General features: G+C 39.6%; 1 long non-coding RNA gene across 1 annotated transcript; it reads right to left on the minus strand.

Moving 5' to 3' along the window:
• Positions 1-10,244: 10,244 nt before the first annotated feature.
• On the minus strand, positions 10,245-15,881 carry LOC311528832. The gene is made up of 3 exons (XR_014713713.1): positions 15,751-15,881; positions 14,589-14,716; positions 10,245-10,323 (listed from the first exon to the last, which is right to left on the minus strand). It is a non-coding gene; the product is annotated as an uncharacterized lncRNA (long non-coding RNA).
• Between the last annotated feature and the right edge of the window lie 5,076 nt (positions 15,882-20,957).

The following is a 20,957-nucleotide window of genomic DNA, read 5'->3' on the forward strand; positions in this document are numbered from 1 at the left end:
TTTTAAAACTTTTTACAGAACCCTATGAAATTCCTGTAGAACCCTACTAGTTTTGTCTCTATTAAATGCTGTAGCACTATTTCATAAACGGTTTTCATAGACTATTAAAGCAAAAAGCTGGAGGCAAATTAATTTAATTTGGACATATTGATGAAAGTATTTAAGGGGGAAAAATGAGTAATCGTTAAATTTATAACTGATTGCTAATCTTAAAGTAAATATTGACAGTTATTCTCAAAGAGCCATACACAGTTTGTGCACAAAAGTGCCATCTGCTCACATCGTTGCTCCTATGTACATGCAATCACAGAAACTGTATGTACAGATGTAGGTAGCAAAGTGCATATATTTGTGCATGGGTCTCAGGCCTGTCTGAAAATCTGGCCCCAGAACAGCAGCTTCTTTCCCTAATTGGGCCAATCCATTCCTAAGTAAAAAGAACTCACTACTTTAGTCTGTAACTGAATAAACTGGGGTTCAGAGCTAATAACGTATGCCAGCGTTGCTCCACACATCAAGGATTTTTATATTTATGTGGATTTGGTCTTGGGAAAGCATTAAAAAAAAAGTCTAATGTACCAGAAAGAAGGAGTCTGATCTTCTATTACTGTATCACCAACGCTTTGTATTTCAAGAGACTCTGCTAATGGTGAACACATTTTCGAGAGAGAAAGTGGATCAAAGTTTGCCTGCTGGTTTGAAATTACCTGGTCTGTTGCCCTGAAGAAGTCTGTATTGGACTGTGTGCCAAAAAGCCACCCACCAAGTGTAAATGACCTCCTAGATGCTCCCTATTGTGCAGAAAACCCTGTGTTTGGGTGGGACTATTCCTCTGCTCCTCCTCCCCATGCTCAGGTTCTTCATTTGCCTCCCAGCCAATTCCCACCCTGCACTTGCAGCATGCATAGGCTCCTCCTCCATGATACAAGAGCATAGCCAGGATGATGATCCAAAGAATCTCAGCAGAGACTATGTAGAAGTGCAGCCAGGCAGGGAGATGCTAGAAAAGCTCTGTGACAATCCTCCAGGCAGGAGGAGGCTACGAAAGGCCAAAGGAAAGGCACATTCAGGATCCCCATTTTGAACTAATTGACTATTTGATGAAGTGAGAACATTAATGGACATTCAGCATTATTGATCTGAAACCTGAAGTAGCTAGATAAAGCCAAAAAATGTACAGACACTGTTAGCAAACTGCTGGGAGGACACCACAGAATATCCACCCCTTTCACATACAGAGCGGCAAATACACAGATGAAAGCATCTGCTACAATATGAAAAATGGGTCCTAGCCACATATTTTGGTTGCTTCCACTAAACATTTGAATGAAGAATTTCCTAAAATGGTCACTGATTTTGGGCGCTCAACATGAGACACATGGAGCATGACTTTCCGAGATGGTGACCATCCAAAAACAACAAGAAATAATCTAGAAATTAAACATTGTGCTGCTGTAGTCTAGCCTGTCTGAATTCTCTGTCTCAGCATCTGCAACTAGTGCCTCTCTCTGTGTAGGAGATAGTCAGGGAAAGTCAACAGGAAACATAGCACTGCATAGTGTCTTGTAGAACAGTGCTACTCAAAGTGGTGGTCCACGGACCAGCTGCCGGTCTGCACACACACTGGGAAAAAAAAAAACTGCCCGTCTCCCATATCAGATAGCTTGAAAAGGTGTCACAACTTCTAACTTCCTGATGAAACTTGTCTACACCGCACTGAGCGCTGAAAGTTTCATCCCAGCTCTGGTAGCTACTCCCCTGGTGGGGGTGGGTTTTTTTTTTGGTTTGTTTTTTTTACAATGCTGGGAGAGCTCTCTGCTGGTGCTGTGACTACACAGCCACGTTAAAGCACTGTGAAGACATACTTTTTATGGCTCAAGAACTAGCAGAGACATCAAGTAATTTACAGCCAGCTGAAGCCAACCAAAAGTAAACATCTTTACTGTAAAGCAGTGACCAACTTAACTGGAAGAAATTTGGTACGATCCTGAAAGGACTCCATGTGGAATCTGTTGTAGATGGGGATGAAAGATGTCAAACATCTGCTTTGTGTAAAGACAATGCTTTTTTCCCCCCTTTTGTCTAATTGTCCCTTTGTGGGATTCCAGCATATATCATATTCTGTCTAGTGACACAGGGAGGATAGCAAATCTTATAATTTGGTAATTACACATTTTCTCCACACACTGTACATTTTGTGAGACAGCACATTAGAATTAAAATATCATAACATCAGTGCCACAGTGAAACAAATATAATTTTAAGAAACATCAGCATCATGTCACCAGCGTATCACCCCAGAAAAAAATACTATAAACATCACTGCTAAAAGCATAAATTTTTATTCTTTTTCACACACACAAAATGTCTCTACTCTCAAATGAACGTCAATAGACACAGGCCCTACCCAAGTACTGCTCTTATCCTCTCTGCAAGGAGATTGTTCCCATGATTTCCTCATGCACAAGTCAGCCAGGCTGTGACTTATCAATACACACACACACACAAAAAGCATCATGTTTAATGTTACATGAAATACAATAAAGCCTGGTTCCCATGCACAAAAGCAAGAGAATTCATAGTGAAGAACGTACAGCTTCTTTTTCAAAGGGATCTTTGACTTGTGGTCAGTTTGCATCATTCTAATGTCAATCTAATGAAGAGAGCAGCCATATTCTGCTATGTGTTGTACTCACTGAATATTGGCAAAAAGAAAAGGAGTACTTGTGGCACCTTAGAGACTAACCAATTTAACAAGTACTCCTTTTCTTTTTGCGAATACAGACTAACACGGCTGTTACTCTGAAACTGAATATTGGCTTCACTAGTAGCCACAGTTACAGGAATACACAATTTGTGGAGTTCATCAGGGTCTCATTTCTGCTACGGATTGCATATACAAAGCTCCCATTGGTTTCAATGATATTTAAGTGCACATAAACACAGTAGCATGTGACCTACTGTATGAATTTGTAGGATTTCCCAGTGGTCTGAGACCTCTAGGAGCATTTAATTAACAGGGTGATAAAATCACTTTTCTGAAAACCTAAAATAGAGAATTTTAAAAGTTATAACACCAAAGGTTCCTGAAAGAAGACCAAACCTTCTTTAGATACAAGGATGCTAGAACAATTTGTATAGCGTGGGTGCTGAGAGCCATTGAACCAAACTGTAAACCCTGAATATAATGGAAACCACTTCAAGCCAGGAGGTGTGGCTTGAAGTGGTTTCCATTATATACCCTGTACCCCTAGTTCCAGCACCTATGTTTAGATATGTCCATAGACCAAGTACCTGGAAATCTGATACATTCCTATGCACCAGGCAATGATGGAGGGCTTCACCATGTGAAGTCCTCAGTCTCAGTTTATAGGGACTCTGTTACCTTCTGTAGTTTAAAATAGGAATCCCTGTGCATAATTTCGAGATCGGTGTACCATTTGGAGAGCAAGTACAAATGATAAAACCCACCCCTAAGCAAGTGCTTGCACTCCCTTCCCCCTCAATCCCCACACACTTTTGTCTGTAATAAAGCACAGCTTCTAGCATATCCTTTTGGTCACATAGGAAATCCATGATGACAAAAATACATGTGTTGTGAAACAAAGTCCCAACCAAATCTACTACGGATAGTGACCTTCTTACAATTCACAGCACAACAGAAAACTAGTACTTGTCTTCATTTGTTACTTTTAAGTCTTTTTCTCCAGCCATTGGGTATGAATTGCAGACTAATATTACTAATCTATGTTCTCCACCCCCCGCCACCCACTTGTTCTGACATTCCATGGATTATGTATCTCTCAAATTTGCCCTTTCTGTAATTTATCTGCATTTTTGTGCCAAACAGATTAATTTAAAATATGTATTTGTTCTTGTCAATCTATCAGAGTGTTTATTGGGAGGGAAGGAGTAAACTTTGCAATTTAGTCGTTTACTCAAAACAGCGTGACCAAATATTAAGCTCCTGGTATGATAACTATGAATATTTAACAACCAAATGAAACCTTCAAGTGAGTGGGTCACTGTGGTTCAAAAGGCTTTGTGGCCTTGCACTACATGAAGTTGATGTGTTTTGAGGATTTCCTGCATAGATTCCTGTCAAGGTTCTAGAGGCTTGTTTCCTGCCCATAATCTTTGTTTTGATGCTTTTCACTTGGGCATACCATGTTGCTCTGTGTGTATGGGAAAGTTTGCTCCCCGAACACAGGAATGAAAGGGGGGGCGGGAGAAGCATGAAGTACTGTTACTTGAGTATATTGGGAACCAGCCATCCTATGTGAAGCAAAGCAGAGTTATTGTACCAATGCTGTTTCAAATGTCTTTCTATACTTCCTCATTGTTGGGCTCAAACATAAGACAGACATGCCAACGCTGGAACCAGGCGGAAAAGAATTTGAGGACCTTAAGTGTCTATGAGTCTGAAAAAGACCGAAATATCTAGATGCACAAGGAACAGTCAGATGTGAGCTGCTCTGGACTCGAAGCTCACCAATTTGACTCCATTCAGATAAAGTGAGAGGCAGGGGAAGAGACAACTAGATGAACAAGTGCTGAGATGCAGGGGAGGCTTAGAAGGAAAAAAAGAATAGCTTCTCTAAGTGAAACTGTATGCAAGACACCAAGAAGTCTGAAAACTGAAAGTAGCAAGTGAATCAAGCCTTTTCCCAGAGTGTGAATCACTTCCCGCTGCAAACCACATCATCACTGGAACAGGCAAACTGTGTAAAGCAGATTATAAGAGCCTCTGAATAAAACAAGTATAACAACTTTGGAGAATCTGCCTGATTGGCTAAGGACAATTCTCACTGTAGTCACTAGTTAACAGGGTCCTGAAAAAAACAAAAAGGTGCTGTCAAGAGATACATCTGACCCTAGGAATTACCATATGAGAACAGATCACTGGTCTATCTAACACAGTGTACTGCCTTTAACAGACCCAATACTTCAGAGGAAAATGATGCACTTAAAGAACCAATGCAGGACTGAGAAAAGCAGCCCAGCCAGGAGGCCAATTGAAAGACCTAGAACACAGGGACAAGTTCTTCCCAATGGGTGAAATGCACTCATGAAGCAAACTAACACAAGGCCCAGGCACCACTTAAGTTCTACTTACACTGCATTGTCAACTCTCATGATTTCCTTGGTAGCAGTATTGGCTAGGGCTGGAACCAATCTTGCAATGACAAAAAGCTGCTCCAGCCCTTTCATGAATTTAAGCCACCACCACAAGGCATCATTTCCAAACAAAATGTTCTGTATTAAACGAAAAGTTTTTGGCAAAAAAATTTTCATTTTGCCACTGAAAAGTGTTCTCTCTTTTTTTGGCCAATGCCCACACCCAAAAATATTTTGGGACAATCTCTAAAAGGTAACTCTGAAACCTTTAGAACTGTCAGAATACGACACATCATGTCTTTAAAATAGCTTTAGGAAATATCTCCAGATTAAATAATTCAATTAAAGAGAAAGTATTTATCTAACTCAAATGTAAATTCAATTTACTGTGAGATTTCTTTAAGAAAAGTCAGGAGGGTCGGATTATATACTATTCTTTATTCCAAAGACTCCATATTGATTCAAAGATTGCCAGAAATTAAACCTGATGATCCTTCTCCACCTAATTTACAAAAGTGATAAGGCATGAAAACTATTTAAAAGAGCAAGTTCTGTGAGGGTAGATGTCAAGTCACTAGATGACTAAGCTAAGGAGACAATGACTGTGCCAATATCTGTATTCAGCCTGTAGGCATGCTCATAGTGAGCTAGTTGAAAAGACTGAGTAGTCTCAGTGTGATATCACTGTTCACATAGTTAATACAAATACTCTCTTCACTCCTGACAAAACCTGCCTCCTGAATGCTCATTAAATATTTCAGTTTCTGCCTTTAGTCACACCCATGCAGCTCCATTAAAGCCAGGTAGAATTTAGTACTAAGACATTAACATGATTAACTTTATTCTAGACTACTTTGCAAGGCCGACTCAGAATGCCAAAGGCACCTTCAATTTTATATTATATAAAGACGAAATTTCAACATGAAAAGTTGTTTCAAAACAAGAAATTGAAACATTTGTTCCAAAAATGTCATTGTGTTTTCAGAATTCCTCCCCCCCACCCCCACCCAATTTTCTTTCAAAACAAATTTCCTAAATCTAACTAGGGAGATGTAACAAACCTTTACAATGTCATGGAAGGGATTGTTTCTTTATTCGAGCTAAAGGCTCCTATGACTAGAAAGAGCAGCAAAACATTTGTTGATCAGCTCAGACAAGACAAGCCAACGCTCTGTATTTCATCCATTATAGAGTGAAGACAGGAACCAGTATCATCAAAGCTAAATAAGGCTTCTAAATATGGATTTGAAAATCTGGTGTCCTTTGTCCATCCTTCTCATCAGGTCAATGGACTCAGTGCTTCTAAGCTGCACTGGCTCAGGAATGAAGTTTGGAAACTCATCACCCCAACCTGTGTAAGTGTTCCAAGGAGAAGTTGGCAGACCCAGCTTCTTTAATTTGAGCTCAAATTTCATGAGTTAGGTGATGCCATTGACAATAGTTCAAACTATTCTATGCATAAAAGACTTCTAAGCTCTAAGATCTTTTCATCATAGAAATTGATAGTGAATAAAGCCCTGGGTGCTGGATTGTTTTCAGTGAATAGAGACTCCAGTGCATAACACAGTAAGTTATGAAAGAGTTTTATAGGTTAACTTTTTCTGCACCGAAAATTTCATGAGTTGAAAGGCCTGGTCCTCACCTCCATGCAACTGGCACAGACCTCCTCCGCCACAACTAAGTCTAAAGTCTTAAGTCCATTCTTCTTCTCAACTGCTGTAGCCCATATGAGCTATGTCCTGGAGGACTTGCAAAGCATCACGTGGGTTGGGTGGGGAATGTGGACTGAGGACAATAAAGTTGGTTTTGTCTGGGGAGAGAATCATGGATTGAACATTTCACAACAACTGACCAGTCAGTCATTTAAATATTAGTTCAAATGGAAAAGCATTTGCTCAATTTCCTCCAAGCATTCCAGAAATGTTCTCTTTCCCCCTCAGAATTAGCCTTCAAATTTTGATAATATAAGTACTGGGAGATTCTAGATTTGGATCCTGCTTTATTATGAAACACCCGCTACTACCTTAACTCTGGAGAGACTACCAGTCTTTACATTTAAAAATTAGGATTAAAATAATTATAATGGGAGACAGTCACTCTGGGCTCGATCCTGCTCTCATTAACATCAATGGTAAATATATCATTGGTCTCACTGGAGGCAAAAATTTGTATGCTGATTATTGCCATACCATTGATCCTAAACCTTTTACAAAGACGACTATCAACAAAAGTGCAACATCTGAATCTTTTTGTGATTACTGATTATATGACTCACCTCCTTAAGCCGTGAACTTCCACAGGCTTTAAAAACAGCTTACTTCTGTATGCCATCATCTCTGGCAACAGCCAATCAAACCTCTTACCTTCCATTTTCATGGACTGAAAGCTGACTGAACAGGTAGTTGCACATTAATTACACACACACACACACTTTCCAATCCATGCCTACTGTGCACTGTATCAGTCAAGGATTTACACAGTACTGACATATGTCTTCCAAGATTCCCTCTACCCCCAGTCATGGAATATGAGTTTATTGGGGTCAGATTGGAAGGGACCTCAGGAGGTCATCTCGTCCGACCCCCTGCTCAAAGCAGGACCAATCCCCAATTTTTGCCCCAGATCACTAAATGGCCCCCTCAAGGATTGAACTCACAACTCTAGGTTTAGCAGGCCAATGCTCAAACCACTGAGCTATTCCTCCCCCCACCTGCTTTTGCTTCTGTATCTTTTCTACTGATTTGATTCTATTACCCAAAATATATCGTTCAGAGCATTTTGTTTGGGGGCTGCCTTTGGACACTTGAACTGATTTAATAGAATATTTAAATGATTTACGTGTACTTTTCTGATCAAACATTAATCTGAAGAGGACTGTACACATTGTCAAAGTACAAATTTCTAAGGAGCTCCCTAAACTCCTTAGGGAGGTCCTATTCTTTTCTCTATATACTTTTCTTGTCACTCTTGATAAGCATTGCATAGGGCTAAGGGTCTGATCCAAATCAGAGTGAAATCAGTGGAAGACTTTCCACTGATTTCAGTGAACCTGGATCAGTCATAAGCGGTTTTTCTGCAGTAACACAAGGATGCAGTGGCAGTTATGTCAGTGCTGATCAGGTACCAATGCTTTTGTCTTTACCCACATTTCTCCAAATGCCATTACTTGTTTCATGTCCCCTAGTCTTGACTGTCAAATAACTTTGTATTAAATAAGAGCAAGAAACACATTGGTGCTTATTGGCCTTCACGCTAAAGTGCAGTTAACACATGGTATAATTTTGCCATGCAACATTCTGTTCACATTAGTTTCTTCTGTCAAAATCTGCAGGCTATGTTAGTTTTCCTTACAGAGTCCATAAAAAAAAGCATTGCTAGACCCCACAGGTGGATCCTTTAAATCCGATGAGCTCTCAAAAAGATGAATTCTTCATTAATACTAAACCATATTATTTTAACATTTTATTGCCATGGTTTTACCAACATCCTGGCTGCATATAATAGTATTTATTCCAGTACTTGTCTGTTTAGTAGAACTAAGATGTAAGGTATTACCCTTGTCTCAGTGACCTACAACCTTCTGTCACACACAAAGTAGATTGTCTCAGGGAATTCTCTGGGACTAAGTCATTCTAAATACTGAAGCAAATGCTGAACTAACACTGTCATTTGGATCTAGCTGTATATTTGGCCATTCAAAATGTACCATCTTCTACTTAGAAGATATTGTCCTTTTCTTTTTATGCTCCACATTTAGGAAAATCTATTCCACCCAAGATGAAACAGGTTTGTCTGAATCTTAATCGCATACTGAATCTTACCTAAAGCAAGTTAGATTTTCAGCTTTTCTACAATCCTCTGAATTGCTGTAAGTCAGTTTTGACTATATATTTGAGAATATCATTGTAATGTAATTCAATATTACTGAATATGACCCACATAATCACAATTTAAGGCAGTATAATTTATGGTCAGAAAATTGACATTAGCCTGCTTTGGTGATAAAAATATGGTTTTACTATTCTTTAGTCTGAAAAGCCATTAGAGCTAAGGAAGAGTAAGCTAAGGTCTGTTCTCACTCCTGCATCATCCACAAACTTTATTAACTAAGTTCTGAATGCTGGATCATTATAACTGGCAATGTTGCCCAAGCCAGAAGAGAGACAGCTGGTTTTCAGATCATAAAACAGACTTTGCAACGTCAGGTAGAACAAACTCCTATCTTTTTTCCAGTGAAATAATTAATATGTATATACTTACTGAGAACAAACAAACAAACAACTCCACAATGTTATCATTACAGTCACTTTTCAGAGTATAACTGCACTTTAAAAACAAAGGGGGAAGTGCAAAACACTATGTTAAAACAGTCTTCGAAAGGGTGGTCAGATTCTCACTTAAATGAGCAAAGGCCAAAAGAAGTTGAAGTTGGGTTAGTCCTCTGCTACAGCAGTCTCATTCAACTTTTTCCACCCAAGTCAGAAATAGTAAGTCATGTTGTATCAGGAACTATGGGTGATCCATTCTACAAGCTGTAGGTACAAGTGGTTGATTTAACAGCATATTAACTTCCTGGCCTGAGACCTCTCTGATAGATTTCAAACCTACACTGACTCAATTTTCTAAACTGTCTTCATTTTGTATGTTTAAAAAAAAATCAAGACTTGTATAATTTTAACAGGGATTGGTATTTATTCTTATGTTAATAAAAGATTGCATAGGTTAGAATGCAGCAGCATACACAGAACCTAGTTCACACCCATTTTGTGTCAGTGTAAACCTGCTGGCTTCTGTGGAGTGACTCCTACAAACAAGAGGCAGATCAGGTCCAAAATATAAAATTTTGCAATCTATACAGTTTAGAGAAGTAAGAACAGGATAAACATGATACAGTAAAACTGTGAAAAATGAATTTAGTAGGGAATATATTTTCCATGGTTCAGTCTGACAGCCCCTCAAAGGTTTGCAGAAGACATTTCATGAACCATTAGGAATCAAATGGAATATTTGTGGCACAAATGCATAAAACATAACATTTATTGAGCTTATCTACCAGACATAAAACACACTGGATACGAAAAGTGAACAGCAAGATCACGTAGAGTATTTTGTCTCCATTTATTTACCTGACCAGGACACACCACTGGGTTTTGCAGCTCATTTATGATGGAGTCTTGGGAATATGGCAACCGTGTAAATAATAACCTGAGTCAAAAAGCAAGGCAATAACCATGGGAAAAGTAAAATTGCTTTTCACAGCAGTTCTTAATCAGCATTTTCCTTACCAAGGAAATATAAACAAGTTAAATATGTATCAATCTTTAACAGTCATGAATAGAAGATGTATAAGCTTTATAATGAAAAAGAATGGACATAACAAAAGCTTTGTTCCATAGCAATTTGATATCATAGACTTTATTTGTGATAATATTATAGCTTCCAATATAAGTGATTTTGACGTGTGAATTAAAGAACTAGGATTTCACTAAACACAAAAAGAGGGTTAGAGCTAATGTCTTACCTGGTATAATTAGTAGGGCTGTCAGTTAATCACAGTTAACTCACGCGATTAACTCAAAAAAAATGAATCGTGATTAATCGCAGTTTTAATCGCACTGTTAAACAATAGAATACCAATTGAAATTTATTAACTATTTATATTTAACTATTTTTAATTATATTAACAATTTATTAACTAGTTATTCTACACTTTCAAATATATTAATTTAAATTACAACACAATATAAAGTGTACAGTGTTCACTTTATATTATTTTTATTGCAAATATTTACGCTGTAAAAATGATAAACAAAAGAAATAGTATTTTTCAATTCACCTCATAAAATTACTATAACGCAAGCCCTTTATTGTGAAAGTGCAGCTTAGAAAATGTAAATTTTTTTTGGTAACATAACTACGCTCAAAAACAATGTCAAACTTTAGAGCCTACAAGTCCACTCAGTCCTACTTCTTATTCAGCCAATAGCTAAGACAAACACATTTGTTTACATTTACGGGCAATAATGCTTCCGGCTTCCTATTTACAAGGTCACCAGAAAGTGAAAACAGGTGTTCGCATGGCACTTTTGTAGCCATCATTGCAAGGTGTTTACATGCCAGATATGCTAAACGTTTATATGCCCCTTCATGCTTCAGCTACCATTCCAGAGGACATGCTCCATGCTGATGATGCTCATTACAAAGGTAATGCATTAATTCAATTTTGACTGAGCTCCTTGGGGGAGAATTGCATGTCTCCTGTCCTGTTTTACCCACACTGTGCTATGTATTTCATATTATAGCAGTCTCAGATGATGACCCAGCACATGTTGTTTGTTTTAAGAACACTTTCACAGCAGATTTGACAAAATTCAAAGAAGGTACCAATATGAGATTTCTAAAGATAGCTAGCTACATCACTCAACACAAGGTTTAAGAATCTGAAGTGCCTTCCAAAATCTGAGAGGGACGAGGTGTGGAGCATGCTTTCAGAAGTCTTAAAAGAACAACACTTTGATGCGGAAACTACAGAACCCGAACCATAAAAAAGGAAAATCAATCTTCTGCTGTTGGCATCTTACGCAGATGATGAAAGCAAACATGCATTGGTCTACACTGCTTTGGATCATTATCGAGCCAAACCTGCCATCAGCATGGACACGTCCTCTGGAATGGTGGTTTAAGATGAAGGGATATATGAATCTTTAGCACACCTGGCCTGTAAATATCTTGCAACACTGGCTACAACAGTGCCATGCGAACGTCTGTTCTCACTTTCAGGTGACAAGAAGCGGACAGCATTATCTCCTGCAAATGTAAGCAAACTTGTTTGTCTGAGTGACTGGCTCAGGACTGAGTGGACTTGTAGGCGCTAAAGATTTTTCATTGTTTTTCTTAATGCAGTTTTTTTGTACTTAATTCTACATTTGTAAGTTCAACTTTCATGTAAGGAGATTGCATTACAGTACTTGTATGCAGTGAATTGAAAAATACTATTTCTTGTGTTTTTTACAGCACAAATATTTGTAATAAAAAATATAAAGTGAGCGCTGTACACTTTGTATTCTGTGTGTAACTGAAATCAATATATTTGAAAATGTAGAAAACATCCAAAGATATTTAAATAAAAATGGTATTCTCTTATTGTTTAACAGCGCAATTAATTGCACGATTATTATTTTTTTTAAATTGCAATTTTTTTAATCACAATTTTTTTAATCGCTAGACAACCCTAATAATTAGCAGTAATTCTAACTGAAAATAATAAATGTAGATCTGCCTTTGTCTGAATGGATAGTTAAAACATGTTCATCAGTGGCTGAAGTTAGTTTTTAATTTGCAGATGGACTTTAGCCATAGCTCATTTGTGTGCACACAACATTTTACACATGCATCTGCATGTGCACATTTCATGGACTAACCACTTAACTCCGAGAGCTGCTATAACTTGCACAACACAAGTGATTACATTGACATGTGCAAAACCCATTTGTGTGCACACAAGTTAGTGTCTGTCACACACACACACACGTGCTGGCAATTGCAAAGGCATGCCCAGGTGTTTGTAAGTAAAGAGTTACAGGTGCAAAATGGGTTGTGCTATTTTTGGAAAGTCAACCCTTTAAGAATCATTGCTAAGGGCACAATAGGCCAGGCTCCATTCAAAGATGCAGACTGGGGCGAGAAGGACAGCCAGAAGCACCCAAAAGCAGTGATTTCTCCCTTCACTTTTGAAGATTCCATAGGAATCTGCACAGTCTGCTCTAAGTATTGCTGATGAAGTCAAACTTGGCTTCTGTGGCTTCCCCCCCCCCCCCCTTAACTGCACTGGCTATCTCAGAACAAAGTGGTAGGACAACCTGCTGACTCATCCTTCCCCAGCAGAACACCCTGCGCTCTGAAAAACTGCTGACTCATTCATCACACACTGCTGACTGACACCCAATTCAGCAGTACCAAACGGAGGTCTCCACAGAACCCATGTCTATTTTTTTTATAAGTCGCTGCAGTGCAAATAGAATATTCTACCCCTGCCAGTTCAATATGCCATACATAAAATAATGGTAAAACCTGAGGGCATAAGTACCTCCTCATACCAGAATATTCATTTTCTCTGAAATCTCAATGAGAAGACTTACTTCTTAATGGAGAAAAAGAAGAGGGAACATATCCCCAACACGTTTTTCAAGCTCAACTCATTCCGAAAAAAAAATAAAGTCTTTAAAAAAAAACAAAAAAAAAACCCCCATGGTTTCCTGCCAAGAAACTCCTATTTTCCAGCTAAAATTGGTATTCAGTCATGACAATTTTATCCTAGTCCTCAAGGATGGAGTAAGCCCACATAACAACTAATCACGGACTATCCTTTATTCATGAAGTCTGATTTCCCATTACTGCTATTTTCCAACAATGGTGGTTTAAAAAACACAATATTGAACATTTTACTTAACTTTTCTGCTATAGAAATAATGAAAAATAGGTTTGTCAGTTACAATAAGAACAATCTATGGAAAGCTGAGTTTCTGTCAGATGCTGCCACACTCCACTCTGTTACACTGGTGTAAACCCAGTGACTTCAAGAGGTGGCTTTATGGGCAACAAAGAATGGAACTGCAGCTACAGTTTCACCATAGACAATTTTTGAATGAAAAGGCAGAATTTATTTGACTATAAGCAACAGTATGAGGAACATGTAATTACATTTTAAAGCTGAGCTATAACTCAAAATACTTATTAATATAACTCTTGAATATATTAACGTCACTAAAGAGGCATTAAACCATCTTGCAAGTTCTGTTAACATAAAGATCACTCAATTATTAGCAGCATAAAGTACCCTACTGCACTTTGGAGTACTTCAGTGTTTGTAATGGATGCTAGAAGACAGGCCAGCTTTCTTTTAACACTTTTTACCAAAAATTAAATTAGAATATCATTCAAGTAAAAACATTCCAAGCACATTTAGCTTTCTCCGTATAAGAAATGCTGGTAAGCGTGTGTAATGACGGTCTCATTGCTATTCTCTTTTTAAAAAATGGTTTATAACTGACAGCTGACACTGAAACATTGCACTGAGCAATTATGAAAGCCTAGAGAGTAAAAAAGGAGTTTTTACCATGTTCATTGCAGCTGTGTGGACTCAACCTCTAACAGGTGAGCTCTACCTATCTGAAAAGACCAACTTTAGTGAGCAGTGCTGGTTCCAAAGTAATATTTTTCTCCTGTGAAAAATGTTAGTGAAAATGTTTCTGTCAAAAACCAAAAAGAGTTGGTTACTAAAAATTGTTTCATCCAAAAAATGAAAATGTAAACCTTGATATTGTTGACAAAAAAATCAGATTTTTTGGCCACGAAAATTTCTCTTTATTCAAAAAGCCATTTTCTGTCAAACTAAAGTTTTGGCAGAAAATTTCTGAGCAACTGTATGAGGGAGTTTTACTTTTCTAATTAAGGACCTAGGAGCTACTGACCTTGGTAAGTTCACCAGAAGTAATGGTGTAGTGCTGTCAGCTTCCTGCTAATTCCACTCCATTGAGAGGGCCCAGAAGCAGCCTAGTCAGCCCCAAAGTGGATGGGATTGGCTCAGGAGGAACACGACCTACCCAGGTGGAAGAGGCACTGATTAAGCATCTGTCATTAAAATCACCACTGAAACACCCCACCCCCCAAACCACGATAAGGGGTTCTTTCACTCTAGTCCCTATGGTCCTGGCTCTGCAGCTTCTGTGTCCCAACCCTCTGGCCAGCTCACCTTTCACATTCAGTCCCCTTCCAGGGCAGGGGAAAAAGCCAGACAGAAAAACTCCAAAGTTTAATAACCTTTATGACAGGTCTTCAGCTCCCATACAGTACTCATCAATCTTGGCCTCTTAATCCTGAGACTTGCACTTCCTCTCTGGCTGGGGGAAAGGGATGAGAACCCAGATCTACCCTCTCCTTTCCTCTGGGTTCCAGCCCAGGGTCCGTGTGTGTTAGGCAGCTAAGGGATGTTCCTTACAATCCTTTACCACTTCTCTGGGCTGCTCCTACCTTTTCCCATTTACTGGCATCTCTCAAAGGGACTGCAACCACCACTACGCCTACTGTTCTTGTGCAGCTTCTTCCCAACTCTCTATTGAAGAGAGTTCTCAAGGCTACTCCCAGCCTCTCTAGCAATCCCCACCTCCAGAGTCTCTTCTGCTAGTTCACTTCAGATCTGCCTGTATGGTGCCCCATCCTCCTTCTCAGCTGGCCCTAATACTAAATTGGGCCTGCCCTTCTTCCCTCCCTCAGGTGTAGCCTGATGGGCTACATAGGTACTAATTCTCCTATTAACCCTTTATTTGCCAGTATGGGACACACAACCGGTCACAGCATCTCTCAGGCAACCTTCACTGAAGGGCTCCTAAGGAACCTCTGCTGGACTTCAGTACTGCCCATTCCTGTAGTACTACCACCTGCACTAGGGGAATCCCCCATTCAGCACACTTGCCACCACAGGAACAAGGAGATGCAATTTGTATTCTTCTGTGTCTGCAGGGAAAAATACAACCCAAAGCAATAATAGGATAGTTCCTAGAGAGAGCTTGGGGGGGTAGGGGGAACTAAACGGTTTTGCATTCAAACGTGACTCTAATTCAATGTATACTGTACCTTTCCCCAGTTTTGGTATCCTTTTTCCCCGGGGAATTCTGCAAGTTTTTGCAGCAATAAAAGGTTTATGTGTCAGCAGAGAACCTCTCTCCGTGCAGTAGAGCAGGAAAATTCAGTTCAGTGCATCACCACTCTGGATCTGAAAAATCATAAAATGTACCTTTTTATATATTGCACCCTTTATCTTAAAGGCTCACAAAGCACTCCTCAAATAAATTGATGAACAAACATCTCCTATTTCTTAGGAGTTAAACAACTGCACTGTGCTTGTGAACTGTGAATTTAATTGCTACAGAACAGACTTGTATCAACAGTCATTCACATTAGCCAGCTCATGATTCATTTTCATGTATGTGGCTTACCCAAATCTTTGCTCAACAGAGCCCCCTGAAAGTCAGAACATAAATATTTTTCTCCCTGGTTTATCCTTTCAAAGTCTGGAATTATTTTTAAAACTTTAACATTATTGCCTTTAGTGACCTCTATATTTACATTGCCTACCGTTTTCCATTATAGAAGATTCTGCAAATAGTTTTGTTTGTCATAAACCTCACAAATCTCCATAGTTTGCAGCAGGCCCTTGAAATTCAGTAGGGAGAAAGCACTCTGGCTAGAGAAGTGCCTTTTCTTTTGCATTCAGGTTTCGCTGATTTATAGACTGTTAAAAATGACTGTTTCCCCTGTCTTGCTTGCATTGCTCAGGAAAAATTTAGGATCATGCCAAAATAAGAGTTGAACATGAACTCTCGAAAGAGCCAGCTGCATACTGCTACCCAAGCAGCAGCAGTAGCGCAAGCTATACTGGGAAGGCCTATGAGCTGTTAGAGCTGTGGTGGGTACAGAGCTTAGCTGAGCCAAGCCCAGGCTCTTCCATTCCAAATGATATCCCCCAGACGTGGCACATAGCTTCAGCATCCCTTCCCCTAGCACATGGATCAAGAGTTCCTTCTACTGCTGGAAGTGTGGGGGAGAGAGAGATTAGGAAGAATAGTGAGAGACATTGTGGGAGGGAAAGTGGTAATAAAGGGGATGGAGAGAGGGGAGGATTTCCACACAATCTAAGAAAGAGAAAGAAGAAATGTTGCAGATACACTCATCTATGGAATGATGAGCAGCATGAAACCAGCACTGTTAGGGACAGTGGAAGACCCAAATCTTTTCATAGGTATTCAAAGCAGACAGGCCCGGAGGTATTTGGTGTAGGAGTAAAACCAGCAATCTGATCTCACAAAGATGGTTTCTTAAAGGCCTGATCCTAATCCCACTGAAATTAATGGGAACTTTCCTATTGATCTCAAAGGTCTTTAGATCCTAAAGGGGAGGGGAGTGGAGAGTTTAGTTCCAAATCCTAGCAAAATATTACATATCTCTTATGTTTGGCACTGGAACACAGTCCCTGGATAACACAGCAATGAACACAATAGAAATATGTATAGGGAGAGAAATGGGCAAAAATGAAGAACCAGTCAAAAAAGAGAAAATGCCTAGGAGGGGATGTCATCATTTTGAGTGGGCAAACAACATGTAAATAAGGATAATGGCATGAAATGGGACCATTGTCTGAGCATCAGGAAAGGCTTCTTAATGGTGAGATCTAGTAGAGTGTGGAACTGATGAAGACCTCCTTCCTTGGAACAACTGAAAGTAGATGGACCAAGCATTGGAAGAACAATCGCATACTGGCCAGGGAGAGATATCTACAGTAATGAATCTTTTCCATCTCTTATTTTCTGGAATATTTTTATATATTCACCCCAATATGGTCCTTGAACTTTCCTGAGAGAGATTCAGAGCAAGATGTCTGACAGCAGTAACATCTCCTCCTGCTCATTTCATTCCTTGGGGGCAGGGAGGAGAGGCTCAGCTCTGTCCCACCTCTTCTCTTCTAGTTCCTCTGCTGAGAAGTGTGTGAAAGAAAAAGCAAAGGTGTGAAAAGGGGCAGCAGTGTTTCCTCCCTGGAAGGTGAACACTGAACAGTGACATTTATAAATGATTTAGTATTCAGGGTGTACTTGACACTGTTCTTCAATCATCTATCACAGACACACAAAGACACGGAAGTTCGAAAATTAGCACTTTAAAAATAAATTTACCAGTTGTAATGTGGTATTCTTGTTCAGTCTGGATTCATGAACTACATCACTCAGATACCACTACACAATACCAGAGCAGAAGCTTATTATTATAAAGGTTGTTGAGCCCTCAGGCTAGAGAAGTACCTTTTTCTTTATCCTGTGAAATCACACATTCAGGCATATCTGAGTGATGAACTGTTAAAAATTACCATTTCCCCTGTAAGCTGGCATTTTACAACCCCTTGGAACAGACCCAGACATCAGAGTGATACTGCCTCTCCAGAGATGACACTGCCCCCTTCACATGCATATTCTGTCCCTCATGTCCTAACACAGGATCAGGCTCTTCCCTAGATGGCTGAATAAGCGTCAGCTAAGGAAAGATTTGAACATGGCCATAGCCAGACATTTGGAGCTCTCCCATTCTGATAGCTCCCTGCCTGTAGTCAGTAATAAAAAAGGACAGAAGTAGCTGTGTGGCCCATACAGGCCTGGAGGTAGGAAGCCCCTCAGAATTCTCCTATATTAGCAAAGACCCCCAAACACAACAATTAGAGTAGTGAGGCTGGACTTGTTCATCACTGAAGGAACAGAATCCCCATTAGAAAGAGGGGGCCCTCAGGAGCCTAATCTCACTCGCATTGATTTTGTTGTTATTGTTTACATTCAGCATATAAACTGGACCCAATCATCCGCTGTCCCTAAAATGAAGCTACGCAGAGAAGTTAATCCCAAAGGTTGCTAAGCAGCAAGTGGGCATATAGACTGTGCTGAGGGGGTGATGTTATCTTACCACTCATTTGTACAATCTCTCTTTCTCTTGGGCAGCTCTGTATTTCTTAGATTCATAGATATTAAGGTCAGAAGGGACCATTATGATCATCTAGTCTGACCTCCTGCACAAGGCAGGCCACAGAGTCTCACCCACCCACTCCTGCCACCAAGAAACTGGCTTATTATGTGGGGGAAAAGTAAGACTTCTACTGCATTATAAACTGTGCCCCGATAGAGTGACCCATGAAGCTTTTGGAGCTTACACAGACCTGGAGTGATAAAGTTCTGTTTCTATGTCCATTCAATTCCTGGCCTGTCTTCTAACACTGCCTCCAAAAGATTTACTCGTTTTTGTGAACTGGAAAACATCCAGTACAAATGGAACTGAGGCCCCCAAACTCACTTCACGTAGGTCACCAAACAGCTATCTTTGGGTCACTATTGATCTGAAATGGATTTGAACTGCTTTGATCTTTCAGAAAATTTCAAGAAGTGGATTTAGGAATAGCTTTACACCTAAAAAGTAAGTTATAAATGTGAACATCACCTTGATTGATCAGCCTTCACAGAGTGCTGATCACAACACATCGTTCATGATGTTCTAGACAGTCCTTCAACCACTCGCTGGCCAGGCTGTCAGTGGCACCAGACACCCAATCAGCATAGCACACCACAACCCAGAACCCTTGAACTCAAACAATCCGCTAGCCGCAGCCTCCCAAGTAGCTGGGATTACAGACGCGCGCCACCGCAGATGTGAACATACAGCTGCACAATTCAGAGACTGGCCACTTACAAATTCTGAATGCCCAATTACAGGTTTGCTTTATTAGCAGAGGATCTGCAATCACACATTTTATTAGTCTGTGAGCAACACAGTCGTATCATAATAAACACAGGCAACTCATGCAGAGCACTCTCATGATTATCTGGCAGCTTTACCTACTCCCTTCCTCTTTTCTTTAAAGTTGCACTAGTACGTTGTACAAAATGCAGTGAAGGAAGACAGTAGAACAATGTGGATAGCAGCTGCTCTAGTAAAGGGTACATTCTGCCACCACCCCATTTAATTACTATTTGCTGTTCAAAGCTGTGTAGATTATTTCCACCCACACAAGATAATTTGATCGCTGTATTTCGTATACCCGTGTACTAACATTACATTAAAATTTTCAAAAAGTAAAAACCTTATGACTGCAGTTAAGGATCCTGCAAAAAATCTCAGAGCCTTTCCTAATTATTTTATCTCCTGTAACACAACATGCAAACCTAACACAGTGTTTTGCAGACAGAAGGATTAAACCTTGTCTCTAAGAAGCATATTGACAACTGGGGTGAAATCCTGGCCCCACACAAGTCAATTGGAAAACTCCCATTGACTTCAATGGTGGAGAGCAGAAGGGCAGGATTTCACCTCAGGTGTTCGCCTTCATGACAGACGTTAAAGGTGAAATCCAGACAAAGGAAAAGAGGAGGTAGGGAGTCGGTGTCAAAGATTGTTCTATCATGGAGGAAGAGATAGTATAAAAAGCAAAAACAGTATTGGAAGCCATTTACATTGCGACTTTGAGTTGGTACATAGATGCTCTTTAAGTCAATGTGCTCAGAGTGTGGAGTAAGACTTGGTGATGGAAACTCAGCTGGTAAAAGCTCTCTCCTTGTTGCCTGCCAGCACACATGATTTATCTCCAGATGAAGACTCTGAGCCAGATTCTCAGATGATGTAAATAGATGTAGCTTGACTGAAGTCACCAATTTACACCTTCTGAGAATCATAGAATATCAGGGTTGGAAGGGACCTCAGGAGGTCATATAGTCCAACCCACTGCTCAAAGCAGGACCAATCCCCAAATAAATCAAGCTGTTAAGCTGTTTCAAGCTGTTAAGATGTCCCAATTTGTATTTAAAGACCTTAGTTGTGTTGGAAGCCTGCTTTTGTGCTTAAAGATTTGGGCCTGATTTTCTTCTTACTCTGGTTTTACACCAATGTAACTTTATTGACTTCTACAGAGTTACTCCTGATTTACATTAGTGGAAATGGGAGGAGAATCAGGATCTCAATTTTAATTAGGCTTATTAGTAAGCTTATTCCTTTTAACTCAGGCTCCAAGAAGTCATTTCATCGTTACCCCAGAAAGCCACCTTATTAAGTGTGTGGGCTAGCCAATATCCATCACAGACAGACATAGTTGGCCACACTCTCATATAACCTCCATTAAAAACAAGGTAAATTAGATTGGTTTCTATTTGTAAATCACTTTTAACATGGAAAGGGTCAAGTTCTATGGAAGAATTTCAAATTTATTGAATTTAAGTCATTCTGGGTGGAAAAATTATAAAAATAAAGGGTGGGATCCA

The sequence above is a fragment of the Lepidochelys olivacea genome (genome assembly GCF_965140295.1).
Source record: "Lepidochelys olivacea isolate rLepOli2 genome assembly, chromosome: 12".
NCBI lineage: Eukaryota > Metazoa > Chordata > Testudines > Cheloniidae > Lepidochelys > Lepidochelys olivacea.